Source organism: Centroberyx affinis, unplaced genomic scaffold (genome assembly GCF_046629955.1).
Source record: "Centroberyx affinis isolate AG114_WGS23_722 - 3 ecotype Tasmania unplaced genomic scaffold, CSIRO-AGI_Caff_v1 ptg002686l_1, whole genome shotgun sequence".
NCBI lineage: Eukaryota > Metazoa > Chordata > Actinopteri > Beryciformes > Berycidae > Centroberyx > Centroberyx affinis.
The window spans coordinates 108,444-117,735 of record NW_027280868.1 but is presented as its reverse complement, the minus strand read 5'-3'; positions in this window follow the sequence as shown (position 1 = coordinate 117,735).

Here is a 9,292-nt window from a genome sequence, read left to right as displayed (position 1 = left end):
GCCTTGGCTCTGGGTGGGAGGGGTGGGTGGGGGTGGAGGGGTGGAGGGGTGGGGTGTGTGTGTGTGCGGGGGGGGGGGGTAGAGCTGGGCGGCTAACGGAGGCCTGGGTAGCCCGACAGAGGGCGGGGAACAGCTGGCCTTTCATTGACAGGCTTTGAGTGCTGGCAGTTAAGATTTCACTCCAAAGAGGGGTTTGGTGGTAGGGGGGTTGGGGTGGACTCTTCCCAATTCCCACTAACATTGTTCCAACGGGAGCCAACTGTGCTTGAAAAAAAAAAATATTGCTGTTGGCCTGGCAGACTTGCATTCTACTATCAAGCAGGGCAAGGAGCGAGGCAGCGTCTCCGCCTGTATAGACAGCCAGCAGGCAGCCAATATTTATATTGAAGAGGACAACTGGAGTGACTGGAGTAGAGTGAAGGGGAGCACCACTATGATGCTGGATGTTAGTACAGCAAAGGCTAATCAATATTTGTGAGCAACAAACTTTCTGCCAAAGCTGCAAATCGCAGAACCAAGACTCTTATGTGTGATGTCATACCAACATACAACTGCTCCATTGACATTGAAAGACTAACTTTGTGGACTTAGTGTTTTTTTTTTACACCCAAATGAGTTTTACATTGCAGAGAAGAATTATCCTGGGTACCATCACATTACAGCACCGCTCGATCTTTGCCAATTCACTCAGTGGTCGCAGATTTAAGGGGCAGGACAAACTGTTCTCTCTTGTTTCAAACTATGGGAGGCAAATATTGACTATTATAGACCAAACTGTCCCCACGCACTGCTATTCACCTTTAAAGCACGTTTTTGTGGGCAAAGACAACAGTCACATGCCAGAATATGGTTCTCGTATGAGGAAAGGGAGTGACACAGCACTAAGCCCCATTGTATGTCATTCAACAAGAGAGAAAGGACGTGCTATCCTGCAATCTTAAATCACATCGCACAACCTCCTGTCATTCAATTTGTTTCTTACATGTGGTGTACACACAGTGTCAAGTGAAGTGTGTATTTATAAACTCCACGTAATTGGTTCCGTCTTGCTATATTTAGCTGTGAGCGCGGCTCCTCCGGCGTCCGGCAGGAGGGTGCTGTGTGTCCCTGCCGGGGCACCGTACCACCCAGAGCTCCCAGCATCCTCCTCTGTCCTGCAGCCCCCGCAGAACTAGGCCACCCAGCGAAGACATGAACATGCTGATTGTTGGGGCTCCAGGACATTTACCTCCCCCTTTAGTCCTGTGTGCACTGGCCAGTTGGTTCCCACACTCCCCTGCTGCAGCGTGCATCGCTGCTCCCCCACCTTGCCCCCGCAATGGGGCCAACCAGCAATGACCTCACCGTGTACGGGTGCACACAGGCACAAATCCACACGCATGCACAGCCACAAACACATGCGTGCAGCTACACACACACACGCACACACGCATACACCGACTCCGCTAGCACCACCATCCCCCCATCGACCCCGAAATCCCACAATGCCGCTGCGGAAGGGCACGGGGCATGGCATTTCCAATGTCATCCACCTCAGCTGACACATCCTCCGTCCAAAGCACAGTTAGCAGGCCGAGTCACAATGACAAATGCGCTCAGACAAAGATTAACAAGTAAACATGTCGTCGTGAATGATGCAGGCGCCCCTTGGGCCAGTCGGTAACAAGATGCATCGTCCCTCCAAGTTTCATCAAAATTGGATCGGTGGTGTAGCAGTCATGGCCAAGTTTGAAAATTTGACCTTTAATTATATTGCCCTCATCAGGCCGATCAGCGCCATTTTTTACATGTCAGAACACAGTGTCAAAATGTCTCATCCCTCCAAGTTCCATCAAAATCGGACCAGTAGTGTCTGAGATATCGCGGTGCAAATTGGAGTTGCAAATTTTGAAATTTTAGCATCCCATCAGGCCAATCAGTGTGATTTTTAAACACTGGAACACAGCGCAAAGATGCATCATCCCTCCAGGTTTTGTCAACATCAGACCAGCGGCATCTGAGATATCACCTTTTCTATTTCATCGTGCGGGGAACAAAAACACCTTCTACAGGTGATCTAATGTCGGCATGGCAGGATGCTGCACTCTTGGCCCTCTCTGTGTCGGGGAAGAAATGTGGCACAACACCGTTCCTCTGGCTGCGTCATTCTTCTCAAGCTGCTTGGCAGAATAAAAGGCCTCTCTGATCAAAGGACCCAGAGACAGGTTCCAACTGAGAAACCTGCCGCTATCAAAACGGTTTGTTTATTATGCATTGCCATGACAATATCAGATAAGAGATCTAAAAATATAAGGGGCTAAAGACGCGGGCAGACGATGACAGAGTAAAGCGTGCAGGTTACAATCACTGAGTCTGTATGGCGGAGGAAACGGAGTGAGATAAAACAGGGAAATGCCTCCTTTCATTCTTACTGGATACAAACAGCATCAACAACACAGGACTGAGATCAACTCTTCAAACTAGAAGCCTGAAAGTCTGTATATGTGAATTACCCTCCCTTGAACTGAAGGTTTAGTATCACTCCTTCTCACAAAGTAAACATGCTTAAATTCTGAATACTCAAATGCAGGTACACTGTATGAAAGCTAATACAGCACATTTCTAAATGTGAGATGAATCTGTTTTCTCTAGAGGGAAACAGAGGTTAGAGCAGAGTGATTTGGAAATACAAACCTTGAGTGCGGTTTTAAAATAGTCGGCTTGTATAAAGAACCTATTGACATTAGATAAGCCCTCTGAATTGGAATAAAACAATGAACAATGCAAAGTTTCCAAGCCATATCTCAAGTATGGGAAATAAAGGGCTGCGAGAGTAGCAATAATGTAAATGAATTCAGTTGATTTTGGTATGATGTATACTGTCCTGCGGTGAATTCTGTAGCCTTAATTCACAAATTCACGGCCACTCAGAGCCGTTGATGAAGCCCTGCAGTCTTTTCTCTATGATTTGGTGACTTGGTGAATGTATTCTCCTGTTATAGGACCAACCGTACAACATCAGAGAAGAAGGCGCAGCACGGTACAACAAGAAGTCAGTGTGTCTCTATCGTTCCACAGCACAAAGCTACCAGAGGCAGGCCAAGCACGGGGTGGGGCAGAGAGGGAGGGCTTGGAGCGGGACCGCAGGTGGAACACACCCCTGCTACATATAGATACACACCCAAGGTGGCCAATGATCTCCAAGGAAAATGTCACCCTGAAAAATTATTGACAAGGCAGGGCTTTGACTGTCGGCGAGCGCTAAGAGGGAAAAGCGCATGACATACCCTTGCAGCTAGGGAAACACTAACTCACAGCTATAGGGTTGCCTCCCATGTCTCCCATGCCTCCCATTCAGACCGTGGCCCTGCAATACTATACCTGCTAACAAGGCAGCCTGACATTCTGCCCCGACTATTTACTTTCCGCTGGATTTATGATCTCTCGTCTATTCTGCGGCCAAACCTTCTTATATTCCCTTTTGATTTCCCAGCACATTTCCTTCCATTGGTGTCAATCTACTGTGTCAATGATTGCCGGGCACTGTGTGTGAACTTTGAACCTGCAAGGCAAAGGCTCTCTGTCTCTCTCTCTCTGCTGTACTGGAGGGAGGAGGGGCATGGGAAGGGGGCTTGAGTGGAGGGGGGGGGGTTAACTCGTTTACGATTCGCACCATAAAGCTTCCTGAAAGGTTGGTCAGGCTGAATAAGCAAGGATATGTTAACCTTTCACCTTCCCACGCACCCGACAGTGCAGAGTCACAGGAAACGGCTACAGGAGGGTGTGTGTTTTTTGAAAATGCGTTTCTGTGACACAGTATATGCGAAAAGGCAACTCGACGCGTCTTTCTCCTCGCGTAAGAGCAGGTGTTTGTGCGGGGCCGTCCCGGGAGAGGCGGCCCGGCTACAGTGTTGTGAGATCAGTCCCACCTGTGAAGATCAAATATGAGGCATTTATTATACAGGGGGGACTTATCTAGCGCTCCCTATCTGATGGGCTATGTAATGGAGAGGCCCTGGACAGATCCACTTTCACTGCCCTGAAAGCCTGGAGAGGTGACCCAAAAGGAAATCATTATGGGAGAAAACAAAGGCTTGTAGGCGTGGAGGAGAAACCCTCTGAAGGGTACTGCCCTCTCTCCTCCCGCCTCGCCGTTTAGACTGGAGCCACTGGGTCACTGTAGCGCACGTGTGTGTGTGTGTATGTGTGTGTGCATGCACGCTCACGTGTGTATTTGTTTTTTGATCTCGCTAGTCTAAGTTACGCCTACTGATATCCTCAAAAATATCTTGATTGTTTTAAAGCAATAACCCTGTGTTCCTGTGTATTTACACATATGCATTGGCCACCACAGACATCTACAGTGGAGAGTTGTCATTTTATCATATTGTGGCCAATGTATCATGATGCATATTGTATTGTGAAGTTCCTCGCGATGCCCAGCCCCTGTGCTACCACTGTGTGTCCTCTGGGCAACCAGGCAGACACCAGTGAACTGATGCAGGCTTTGTCAAAGTCAACCGTTGCAGCTAGCTCTCGCCTTACCAGCCCTTCAATAAAGTTCTCATGCAACCAGCACTCACTACTTTACGCACATTGTTATATAACCAACTACAAAGAGCTGCGCAACGCCTCGTGACTGAAATCAAACTCAGTAAGGGATAATTGCCCATAGGCGGAGAACATCAAACTTAATTGAATTGTTGTTGCAGCCTGTAAAATCTGTACCTGTTTTGTAACTTTCACCTTTAACACAAAGCGCATGAGACCGCATGCAAGCACGCATATGCACATTCACACGCAAATAAAAGACAAATGCAGAGTGCAGAGTTCCCGTTTGTTGACAGTGCCATACCCAATCTGTCGCTGGAACAGTGTGTTTGGCCACTGACAGCAGATGCACTTCATGTGATCTTCTTTGCTGCTCCACCCATCACAACAGGAGAGGGCTATCATTTATTGTAATTTAACTTAAACATCCATCATGAACCGCTCGTTCAGGTCGAGGATGAAAGAGGCAGGTTGCTGCCATTGTCTGCCCGATCGCTTTTCCCCTGGCATGAAAGGCAGGGAAGAAAGGGCAGGGAGTGAACACCTCTGAATTAATTGCGAGCTGCAGAGATAAGGCTCCAGTGAGAAGCTGCTGTCTCTGCTGCTTTGTCTGGGTGAAGCAGGCCAGCGGCCCGGGACTTCCTGTTGGGGAGAGGAAGTGGGCTTGCGAGAGGTAGAGGGGGAAGGGATTATCTCTCCGCATCAGCAGGCTCCATTCAACCAACGGTGCAGTGTTTGGCCTGAGGACATCTGACATCACACTTTCAGATACAGACTGCGCCACACACACTTCAAAGCATTTGGGTGTTTGCATATCAATTATAAAGAATCATATTCCAAGTTTAATATACACACACGACTATCCACACTTCAAAGTATGATATGTTTACATGCCATCAAGACTTCCATGTGCACACAGATTCAGTGTAATACGGGTGAGCACCTGGTTGAAGTATGATGAAGTTGCCACCTGATCAAATAAGCAGCATAATACACCATAACACAGACACACACACACACACACACACACACACACACACACACCATATTATTATGCCACACAATTGCCTGTCTGTTGTCGCCACCACTCACCTACATTTATTTCAAAATCCTTCGCTAAAAGAACTACAAATGAATGCAAACATTGATTCAGGTAATATTATTTCATTCCAGGGTCAAACTATTAAGCAATCTGTTTTGCTACTGACATGAATCTTCACACCACTTAAAGCCGGAGGCAGCATAATTTGTAATATAGACTAAACTGACCACATGTGCTGTACTTGAATTACCATACCACTGTATTAGAATGCTTTGATAAGACTTGTCGATAAGAGGCTTTTTGATAAGAGTTATCTCCTTTGGGCTTTTTTAATTTTGGACTAATTAACATGAATCTTGACAGATGGACTGTCGTACACAAATGATCTGTAAGCCACCAAAATCAGATAAACATTATGGCCTTTTACATATCAACCAACAGGGGGCATTACAAATACTCAAAATGATCATCTCTGAATCTGGCTGACCTGATGATCCTGATATTTGGTTCACATGTTCTAAGGTCCTACATTAGTCAATACTTGGAATTTGGTTGTGATGAATCACTTGTCTCATGACAGCATATAACTCAAACAGGGATAATTTCCTTTATGAAACTTGGTATATGCTGTATGTCAGGACCTTTATTTGAAGCGTGTGTACTGAATTATATGAAAATCCAGCGGAATCTCAACCCATTTACTATGAAAGTGTTGCCATGCGTCAGAAAAATACAGTTACTTCCTTTGTGGTATCTGATTTTTGGTGCTACTTTTTGATTAATGTAGCTGAAATGAATAGGATCTTTTTCTCGTTTCATACAAAAAATGCTCCAACTGAATATCACTAGATATGTCAAGGATTCAGGATATTCAAGGTATGGAATTTTACTGTGTCAAATTTTCACATGCTGAGTTACAGAGCTTTTGGTACAACCTGATAGATGAGCACTACAACTGCAATTCTATGAGGTCAATTTTAATAATAGAAACTGAACAGAACATATAAATCCTAAAAAAGCTTCATTTGGTGAGTTGATTAAAACTACTTATTCTCACCTTGTTTGCACTCTTTGAGCTGTAAAACTCGTTTGCTGTCTGATGCCGCTACTCTGAAAAGTATTTTATATGCCTCCTTTATTGTACAGTAACTGCACTAAAAGAAAATGGAACTGGAAAAGGGATCATAAAAAAACAAGTTCAAGTGGAGTGGGTGAAGCACCTGCCAGTTTAGGGAAAAGCGAGGGATTAAGAGAGAGAGAGAGAGAGAGAATGGGAGGAGACAGAGAGAAAGCAACGGGGAGACAAAACAGGAGGGAGTGCTGAGATAGTGCTGCGGCGCTGGGATAGTTCTTGAAGCACAAACTGTGGCTGTGGGTTTTTGGAAGGACTCCAGGGCTTGTAGTGCAGGTCTTCTTTGATAATGGGCCACAGTATGTGTAAGAGCGCTGGGCTGCAGCCAAGGTACACAGCCTTTTGGTAATAGTTAACAGAGTGGGCAAACAGTGGAAGTCAGTGGCATGGAGGTAGGTCAGAGAACTGCATTAGACACTGCTCCCCCCCCCCCCCCCCTCACCCCCTCACTCTCAGATTGATCTGGCATTGCTGGCGCACTGGGATACTTGGCTCCGCTCCTGGGGCTGGGGCTTGGACCAGAGCTTCATAAACATGCTGTTGACTCATACAGGACAAAGTGTTGTAATGAGCAGTCGCCAGGACTTTCTTCATGAAGTACTGTGGGATATAAACAGTCCTCCCAAAACCCTTTGAAGAAATAGTGCCATCAGCTGATTTGTTTCCATGTGATGACATCTTGAGTACATTTACGGGATTTATGAAACAAGCATGACACTGTCCCGCAGAAGTGTCCGTTTTCAGATTTTCACGGGGGGTCACAACACTCCACGTTCCCCCTGTGCTTGGGGGGATGAATGGGGGGGGGATTAGGAATGAGAACTATGAAAGCTGTGTGATTACCATCGCACCATCCATTACCAGTGTCAGTGCTGTGGATACAGCGATGTGGCAAAACATTAAATCCTCTTTGGAGAACATTCCAAGCGTGTCCAAACACACGTGTGTATGAATGTGTGTAAAATGGAAGGAATGCACACCGGGAGCAATCTCAACACTAATTGAACACCTATATTAATGTAGTATAAGACGAGGAAGAATCGCATACAATCATCAATGTAAGTTCTTTCATCGCCATTATTGTCATCATGTTCATGGTCATGATCAAAAAAATGTGCGAGGTACTGTAACTTTGTAACTTGAAAAGCTCGGGTCAGATAGAAGTCATGGAAAGCTTTTTAAATTAATAGATTCCTACTTCCATTTCTCATTACACAACAGTTAGTTGTGGCATTCCAGCCATGATGTTATTTATTAAAACAAGTTATTGGCCACAACATGCTTCCACTCCTGTGCTACTGCTTATTTTTCTGATCTTATTTTTTCATATTTGTTCTGATTTACATTCAACTGACATTCACGACGTTGGACTTAATACTTTGGAAAATGCGATTCTGACCGAAAGACCGTCGGGTGCATTATCTGTGGGTCATCGGCTGTTAGTGGTCAACCATGTAACATCTCATTTGGCAAAGAACGTAAACATCAAAGCTTCAGAGAACTGCTCTCAGAAGGCACTTTTGTTCGCCGTTTCTGTTAACACAGTGTCAGCCTGTCTTCGGGATTCTTCACGGTCAAATTTACTCTATCACCGCAGCGGTAGTGGGAGAAGTGATTAGCCTTTGAGAGTGTGTGTGTGTGTGTGTGTGTGTGTGTGTGCAGGCATCTTGTTTGCCTGCCTGTGTGCATGGTGACAGTTTTTAAGTAGCCCTGCAGTCCCAGACAGTCCAAGGACTCATGAGGGGGAGACATGTCATTACCCAATCCTCTGCCAACCTGCTGCTCTAATCTCAGAGTGAGCAGACCAAACACCAAACCACACACGGCCCTGCTATAGTCTTTAGAGCTGGCATTCAGGGCGGCTGTGGTGTAATGCTGTGCTAACCCTAACCTAGGGCCCAGAACAAAGAGCAACACCATGCTCCGCTCCACTCCCGCACAGCAATCTGAGGGTTTAAATAGTAGGCCGTGTGGGAATGGGGCTTGGCAGCTCTAGTCAGTGAGAGACCGTCTCAAAGTAGAAAAGGAGCCGATGTGAGTACATGCAGCCCTAAAGCCATGCCTTGTTAGCCGTCAAATACTGCTTTTTTTCCTCTTTTCTGGGTTTATTGCTTTGGAGCGGCTCCCACAGCGGGGGTTATCAGGTGAACGGCCCTGATGAGACGTCATGCCCCCGTTCTTTCAAACACAGACGGCCTTTTGATCCGCCCACCTGCCTCCACTCAACCGCTGTGCGCCAAGGGCAGCTGACTTTGAAACGCAGGGGATCTGTTTTTTTTTCACTTGAGATTGGAGGCTGCAGCAGGCCTAACGTTGGGAGTAAATGTAAATACAGCGGTTATGTAACCCAGATGTAGATGATATTCCAGCGGCTCTATCGCTTCCCAACAAAGTGCCAGTCGGTGGTCAAGGCCATTTGAAGAGAATAATCTGAATGAACACACAAGCATTCCAAGTGGAAAACCAACATAGCATGCCGGCATGAAAAAAACAAGATAGTAATGCATATTTTGAGCAAGTTCAACAATGAGGTCATACGTGTTTCCGTTACCGACTAGTGTTAGCTGTTAGTGTTGGCTTAACATCTA